This window comes from Tasmannia lanceolata, unplaced genomic scaffold (assembly GCF_043159265.1).
Source record: "Tasmannia lanceolata isolate RefF3 unplaced genomic scaffold, GAP_Taslan_0.1 ptg000029l, whole genome shotgun sequence".
Classification (NCBI taxonomy): Eukaryota; Viridiplantae; Streptophyta; class Magnoliopsida; order Canellales; family Winteraceae; genus Tasmannia; species Tasmannia lanceolata.
In genome coordinates, this window is record NW_027518706.1 from 8,685,272 (window position 1) to 8,694,081 (window position 8,810).

Sequence of the window (8,810 nt, forward strand, 5' to 3'; positions counted from 1 at the left end):
CTATGGCGAGGATTATGACCAGTGAACCAGATTGACTTGGTCCAGGGAATCACTACATGTTTTTTCCGAATCTGATTCCAAGCATTTTTGAAAGAGAACATTCCATCATTTGATGGTTCCAAATAGCAGTAGATTCAGAACAGCCTGATAGATAAATGCCCGAGTCCAAAATATCAGCAAGATTGTGAGGAGGAGCATAGATAGCAGGGTCCCATATACTATCAGACCTTAGATCAGCAATAGTAGCATTTCGAGGAATGATGGAAGTGAGGTTTCCTATGGAACTTTGGGAGTTGATAGGGTCATTTGGATGCCATGGAAAATTTCAGAAGTTGATCCCCTCTCCATTGCCAATAGCATAGCATATCAGGGGACGGATTTCATCTCGGATTTTCAAAATATGTCTTTGCCGCCCAAGAGGGATTAGAAGCCATGGGAAGATCCCAGAAGTTTCTTCCCCTAATATATTTCATACAGAACCAATTTACCCAAGGAGTGTTCTTTTGGATAAAGTGCCATAGAATTTTGAACTGAGAAGCCTTGTTAGGGTCGGAAAGACAACGAATGCCCATCCCTCCTTCTACCTTTGGCCTACATATGAGATCCCAAGCAACCAGGTGGTACCTGTTTTGGAGGGAGCAACCGGCCCAAAGGAAATCTCTAAATTTCTTTTCAATAGCGTTGAGTATGCCAATAGGAAGGGAAAATGCAGCAGACCAGAAAATTTGATAAGAGTTAAGCACAGTTTTTATCAACTCAATTCTGCCAGCACACGAAAGCAGATGATTGGACCAGAATGTGATTCTCTTTCTGATTTTGGAGACAAGTGGTTGGCAGTCAGTAGCAGAGATTCTTACAGAAAACAGAGGCAAACCCAGGTACTTCATAGGAAGAGTGTCTTTCTTCATTTGGAGGATACAGATAATAATTCTTTGGATTTGAGATCCAACCCCTGCAAAGAAGCACTCAAATTTGTCTAGATTGGGGATTAAACCAGAGAATTCGAAAAATGATTCCAGGCAATGAAGGATTCCTTTGTCCGACAGAATGGATGCATCAGTAAATAGCATAACATCGTCTGCGAAAAGTAAGTGAGAGATATCTAGGTTTCCAGTAGAAAAAGGGGTGGATTGAAGATTTTGATCCATGGCCTTTTCTATGGTTACTGAAAACATCTCCATGATAATACAAAATAACAGAGGAGATAGGGGATCTCCCTGCCGAATTCTATTGGAAGATTGAAAATATCCCTTGGGCACACCATTAATCAGAACAGATAAATCAGGGGTAGAGATACACTGATGTATCCAATTTCTCCATTTACCATTGAAGCCGATTTTCTTTAAGAACTCCAGCAGAGTATCATGCCTGATGTTGTCGAAAGCTTTCCGAAGGTCAATTTTTACACACATACTATTCCTCGAATCTTTACGATGAAAATTATGGCACAAATCATGGGTTAGGAGGATGTTATCCTGAATAACTCTCCCCTTCACAAATGCTGATTGAGATGGGCTGATGATTTTACTCATGAGAGGCTTTAGTCTATTTGCCAAAATCTTAGTGATGACCTTGTAAATGAAATTGCAAAGAGAGATTGGACAATACTGATCAGGGGAAGATGCTCCTGCACATTTGGGGATCAATGAGATGAAGGTAGCATTCATTTGGGTGAGAAGTTTACCTGATTTGAAGAAATTCTGAATGGCCGCCACAGTGTCCTCGCCCACCAAATACCAGAAATGTTTAAAGAATATACCATTAAATCCATCGGGCCCAGGAGCTTTGTCTCCATCCATGGATTTAATGACATTTTCAATCTCCTCTTTAGTACAATTAGAGGATTGCTGAAGAGCTTCGAATTCATCAATCATACGAATGGGGTCAGGGGTTGTACATGATTGTAATGGTCCTGAAATAATCAACAAAAGAGTCTTCAATATTCTGCTGATTGGATGAAATTTCTCCATTTCGATCGATAATCGCACAAATATTATTAAAGTTCCTTCTAGTATTGATGGCCGAATAGAAAATTTGGTGTTTGCATCACCCAGATTTAACCAATCAATCCAAGATTTTTGGCGATAGAGAGTTTCCTCCAGTTTAGTGTTTATAGATAGCAAGTTACTAGCCTCCCCCATTGCGGGTTTGGTCGAGCTACCATCTCTCATGGGAGCGAGAGTGATTTTTACATTGTCCTTAATAAATGTGTATGTATTTTTTTTCCATCGTGATTAACACTACGATCAAATTGCCGCGGTCTACCCAATAAAAGATGACAAGCATCCATGGCAACTACATCACACCAAACATTATCGAAATAACGTTTTCCAACTGAAAAAGTGACCAAACAACGAGTCGACATGGTTACCTCGTTTCCTTTCTTAAACCAAGAAAAGTTGTATGGCCTGGGGTGCTGTTCCAGGTTGAGATTCAACTTTGTTACCGCCTCATGTGAGATAATGTTCTCACTGCTACCTCCGTCAATAATTAACTTGCACACCTTTCCGCCGATTGTACAAGTTGTATGGAATATGTTACTACGTAGCCAATCTTCATCCACATCTTGCTTGGGCACCAAAAGGGTCTTTCAAATCATCAAGGCCTCTCTCGTATCTCCATAGACAAGCTCATCTCCATCAACCTCATCTTCTTCCTCATCATAAACAGCGTCGCCAATGCCATCGAATTCGGCATCTCCAACATCCTCAATCATCAGTTGTTTGGCTTTGGAGCGACATTCCGATGCATGGTGGCCTGGCTCATTGCATCGAAAACAACGACCCGATCTCGTCGTTTGACCACGATTGCTTGGGCCAAAATTGTTCCACTTACTTCCAGAATCGGTTGTAGCGCCTTGGGAGGGGCGTGAAGCTTGCTATCCCCTTTCACCATTTGTTGGCCGAGTTGTTGATTGAACGGAATCATTTCTTGGGGCTGGCCGTGGCTTACCGTCCCACGATCCCCCAAACCCAGTTCCTCTCCTGGATAATTGTTTTTCTGCTGCAATAGCTCGCGGATATGCTTCCTCCACCGTCCAAAGTGAATGAAGGGCAAGTAAGTCTTGAATGTTTTGCCGCAAGCCTCCAATGTAGCGTGAGGCTTGTTGTTCTTCAGTCTCCATCAAATCAGCCCTAGTGATGAGTTGATAGAACTCATTTGTATAATCCACAACGGAACGGCTCTCTTGTTTCAAATTTCGAAGGCTATCGTAGATCGTTTGCATGTAGTTGAAGGGAAGGAATGTCTTCTTCATCGCCTTCTTCATCTTCTCCCACTCGACAATTTTGGGCTTTCCTCGCGGTTCGCAATTCACTTTGAGTTGTTCCCACCAGGAAGATGCTCGGCCACGCAATTTGATTGCGACTAGTTTCACCTTTTGATCTTCAGGAACATCTTTTAAATCAAAGATCCGCTCCACGGTTTGCAACCAATCGATGAAATCTTCAGGTTGAACGCCACCATAGAATTCAGGCATTTCAATCTTGAAACCCATCTCCCATCGGCGATAATCATATTGTAACTGTGACCCTCTGTGCGGAACTCGGTCATGAAGTGGATTCTCGAAGACACCCTCGGACCCAGAGGTATCGTCCTCTTGGATGCGGGCTTCGAGTAGCATAATCCTTTGCGTCAAATCTTCTACTTGTCGTCGAAGTTGATCGTTCTCCATAGCTAGATCAGGTTGAGATCCTGAAGGGGTGGCGATCTCCTCCAATCGTCGTGTAAGGCGCTTCGGTGGCATCCTTAGCTTTGATACCAACTGACGTCGGAATCACGTACAAGTAGAAACACGAGATTTGTGCAAAGAGAGTATGAATAAAAGTAATCGTGGTGCTAACAGCAAACCACGTTTTGGAGGAAGCTCCAAGATTCGAGAACAATGTTTTTCTCAGAAAACATTCACTTCATTCAACGTTCGACAATCCGATTAAACGGTCCTGCATCAGTTTCCATGAAATTACCTTTCTGAATTTGCACAAAATAGCTTTTTGGGTGTCCAAAGAATCTCCTTTCTCGGCCTCATTTGTTATATAACCTTTCTCATTGTCAAAAATAGATGTAAAGAAAGATTTCAACAAAGAAGAGAGACCTCAAAGATGGGAGTGAAAAGAGGTAGCAGAGAAGGTAACAATGCATTCAATGTCCCCCGAAAGACATTTGCATATAGAGAAAGTAAAAACCCTCGGCATTTATAGAAAGAAAAACGGCAAGAGATAGATGAGAGAGAGAAAAGACAGAGTTTAGCGTTAAATTGAGAGATTTGTTCTTACCCAAAGCTCTGACAAAGGATAAGGTATTACCGAATTGAAGACGTTACATGTAGATTTAAATACATAGGTGTTGATAAATGAAAATTTTCTTTTTCTTTTTCTTTTTTAACCCGGAAATTGAACAGCCCCGAGGCGGACCGCCAAGAATGTATAAAAAGAGTCAGTCAATACAAAGGAGGCAGAGCCAACTAGCCTGGAGGATTACAAATAGAAAATGCTAGCAACCAAATAACCAAAATTGTGCTAGGGGGGAGGGGCGAAAAAGCAGCCCGAGGCACCAAATTACAGGGAGCACAAATCCTAGTGGATTCTTCTGCCTACCTTGGTGGAAGGTCTGATGTTAGGGAGGCCGGCAGCATCACATCTAGCAGCCCCTTTGGAATGGCGAGGCAAATTTGCCCAGGAGGAGTAGAAGAAGTTGTTCTTGGAGGAGCATCCGAAGTTGGCGAGGGAGTCAGCTGTAGAATTTTCTTCTTAAAAACGCGTCTCAAATTGAATAAATATCGCCATGCGTGTATTGCCATTTGGCATTGTGTGTGTGTGTGTGTGTGTGTGTGTGTGTGTGTGTGTGTGAGAGAGAGAGAGAGAGAGAGAGAGAGAGAGAGAGAAGGAGAGAGAGAGAAGGAGAGGCTTTAGTGTTAATGTGAGAGATTCATTCTTACCCAAAGCACTGATGAAGGATAAGGTATTCCAGAAAGACGTTACATGTAGATTTAAATATAGAGGTGCTAATTAATGAAATTTGTGTTCTTAAAAATGTGTTTCAATTTGAATAATTATTGCCACGCATGTATTTCCATCTGGCATTGGATTCTCGGCATCCTAAAGCAAAATTTCCTGAAAAAGGGTAGCACGCATGAAGGTAATTTTGGGTAAATGTCCATGCCAATATAGGAAGTGTTCCAAGACGGGAATAAAAATGAAAAAAAAACCCTTTGGTCTTCTTTATTACGAAGACACACATCAATCAATCTATATATCTATAATATATACTAGGCATGTTTCTTTCAAGGTGTCATTCGCCTTTCTAGAAAATAATTTTATGGGAAAACTTTTCTCACAATACTAAAACAGTTTCCCTCATTAATTATTTCTCAAATTCAATTTTCAGGTAACCTTTGCCGATTTCCCCTCATTATCTTTTTTTCCCAATAAAAAAGCATTAAATCCATTTTTTGTCACTACTAAAACCATTCCCCCATCTTGAGACAATCAGAATGGGAGGCAAAGCAAACCCTTTGCATTCGAAAGATATCAGATCTGATAGCAATCCGGATAAATCCGGTTGAAGAGGTCCCCTTCCCGCAGTTTGCTTCAGATTTTTTTCTCCGAAGATATGGAATTGGAAGTAGACATTGGGATTTTATTCGTGGAGTTGAGTGAGTGTGCATGATAGTTTTTGTGCCAGAGTTAGTTCGGATGTTCTGTAAAAGGGCTCTAATAGACGGTTTCTTGGGAGCTAGAAATTAGTTTCTGACTGGGTGGAGAAAATGTAAAGATGGCAAGGAAGTATAATGAGAAGTTTTCGGGGTAATAGTTTGTAGGGATGAGAGTTCTTGGGGATTTTAGTTTTGGTTTCTTTGGTAAAAAAAGTGAATGTTGGGAAGACCTGGGTGGTGGTTGAACAATGTATAGACATCTGGATGTTGTTTTGTTTCTCTCTTTTGGACTGGTGCCGTCATGTCGGTCCAGGCCACCTTAATATTTTGTAATGCAGGATGGGACTACTTGTCCCAATTGCTATCTTAATATTAATGAAATATGTCAATTTAAAAAAAAAAAAAAAAAAAAAAAAAACCATTCCCCCATTAATTATGTTTTACCAATTATCCATAACTTTTAGCTAGATTTTCTCTGTATAGCTTATCTAACCAACTGAACTTACTCAATGAAATAAAATCATTAGTACCTTAATTCATTGATTAATTTTGATTTGTGATCATCAAAACTAGGCTTCGGGATTGTTGTACATGGAATTGATGGTGGCATGACTGAAAGGGTAAAGAAATATCAATTTGATGTCTTTTAGCATTAGGGTTTGGTGTCTCAACCAGGCAGTCTTATTTATAAGGAAGATCATCAAGATAAGCAAACCACACTAGATATATAGATATATAAGCTGAGTACACAATGCCTAAAAACAAGAGTATAAGCATACAACCACTAGAAGCCTGTAGCATTAACAAGTTCAAACTAAACACAAAAGTACATCAACCTACTACAACCCATGAAAAAACAACACACCACACATCAAAATCCTAATACATAGTCTAGGTAAGACAACAAACCACAGTCTAATATACCAAGAGCAAAATGCATCACACAGACATATGGATAAACATAACAGAGTCCAACAGGCTGAACTAGAAGTGTGATGGCTGATGATCTGCCCAGTCCTGGAATGTCTCAAGTTGTGCCTCAATCGAGTCAAAACGATCATCGACATGGCGCCTAAGGTCAGTAAATTCATGATCTATCGACTGCTGTTGCCGAATCTGAAAATGTAACAAGTCGGTCTCCTTGAGATGTCACTTTAGGCAATCATTTTCTTCTAATTCTCATTCATTATGTTCTTCCTCTTCAATACACTCTCTTCATCCTCCTCATCCACTTTCATTTGATAGCGATTTAAACCCATCTTCTTGATAGAATTACTATCAAGGTTCCTAGGAGGAGATAGTTTGTCTTCTCCCTTAGTGTCTACTTCAAGATGAACGAAGAGCATCAAAACCAGCACTCCGTAGGGAAGAGAGGATTTCGCCCTCCATTGGGTAGAAATTAAGTATCGGAAGACAATATATCCCAATTTTGATGAACGTTGCTCTATTAGATAGTAGATCATGTATGCATCCAAAGACCTGACATCATCTTTGGTTCCTGCTGTAAGGAGAATAGTGTTGATGCAGTGCCAACATGGCAGCCATGTCATGCCTAGGTGGTTTTGGTGGAGTTCCAAGGTGCAGTCCCTCATTAATGTTACTGGCCCGTTTTGAACCTGATTTTTGAGCTTCTAAATAGAAGAATTATGGAAAATGGTAAACTACAAAGTTGTAGGTCTCTTTGAGATCTTTCCAACAAGTATTTGTGCCTGAAAATTGGGCAAGAGGGTAGAAAGTTATGGCAGTTTTTGTGGACTGTGTCTGTGGGTTCCCAAAACAGTACTCGAACTTGATTTCTATTTTTCTTCTTCTTCCCTCTTAAGCACCCGCATTAAGTGTTGACTAAGATGATGTGGATGATTATGGCCACAGGAGTGGATGATTATGGCCACAGGACTGAGGCTACTCGCTTTCGCAAGCATTCTTGGCACATATTGTTGTACAATCCGACTATAGACCTCTCTACCACTTACCCCCAGTTTCTTCTATTTCATCATCGAGCCAGAAGTAGATTTTGGGGCCATTCATAGGAAGTTTCAATAAGTGATAAAATTGTCCGAACTTGAGGGTGATCTTCACACCTTTAACGGGAGACTTGATTTTCTCATTGTACCTTGAGATTTTGATGTTTGAATAAAAAAGATTCACATGATGAGAGATAATATTTACCCTAATCCATACGAAGGGTGTCCATCTTAATCCATCAAAATTATACGGTTGTAATCCCAATGGTTCAAACCTTGGCTAATTCCCATCGTGTTTTGATGATCCCAAAGACAAGTGATTTTGTGATTTAATATGATTATTTCATGAATTGTTGATTTTCTAATTCTTGTGTGCGAAATCAAGGAGCTTAGATCAGGCATAGGCAACATCATTGGAGCATCAAGTGGAGCTTGGAGAAGCCTTAGAAAATCCAAGGAAAGCAGAAGACTTGAAGTGTTGAAGACCTATGAAGCTTTAGTGTTTTCAAATCTTTTGTAGAATGTAAAAGTCCAATCGTGCTTAAGATTGAAAGAGGCACAAACAACACTCAAACAAAGTCATAAACAAGTGTCAAATAGGTCCCAAAACAAGATAAATTATTAGGGGCTAGTAGTGGACCTAACACCCAAAAGATTGGAAAACAAAAGGAATAAAAGCGAAAATTGGCAGGGCTGGTCGACCGACCGACCCTACCCCGGTCGACCAAGACATGGTTTTTGTTGAAAATAAAAATAGCCAAAAACATCTAGTGTGTCAACCGAGGTAGGCCGGTCGACCGAGCTTGGTAGAAAAATATAGTCGTTGGGCTTACAACGACTAGTTGTATTTGGGCTTCAATATTTATGAAAATGCCCCTCAACGGCTAGTTTTGATACTTGCCTGTATATGAGTTCAAAACACTTGTTTGAGTGGTTTTTAACACTCCTAAAACACATTTGAACATTCTTTGAGTGAATCAAAACCCGCCTCTTGTGATCAAAAGCCAAGATTAGACATAGGATTTCTTTCTATATCTTTCTCTACCTCATTATAACACTTTGGGTATATATATATATATATATATATATATATATATATATATATATGAGTTCAAAACACTTGTTTAAGTGGTTTTTAACACTCCTAAAACACATTTGAAAATTCTTTGAGTGAATCAAAACCCAAATGTGCC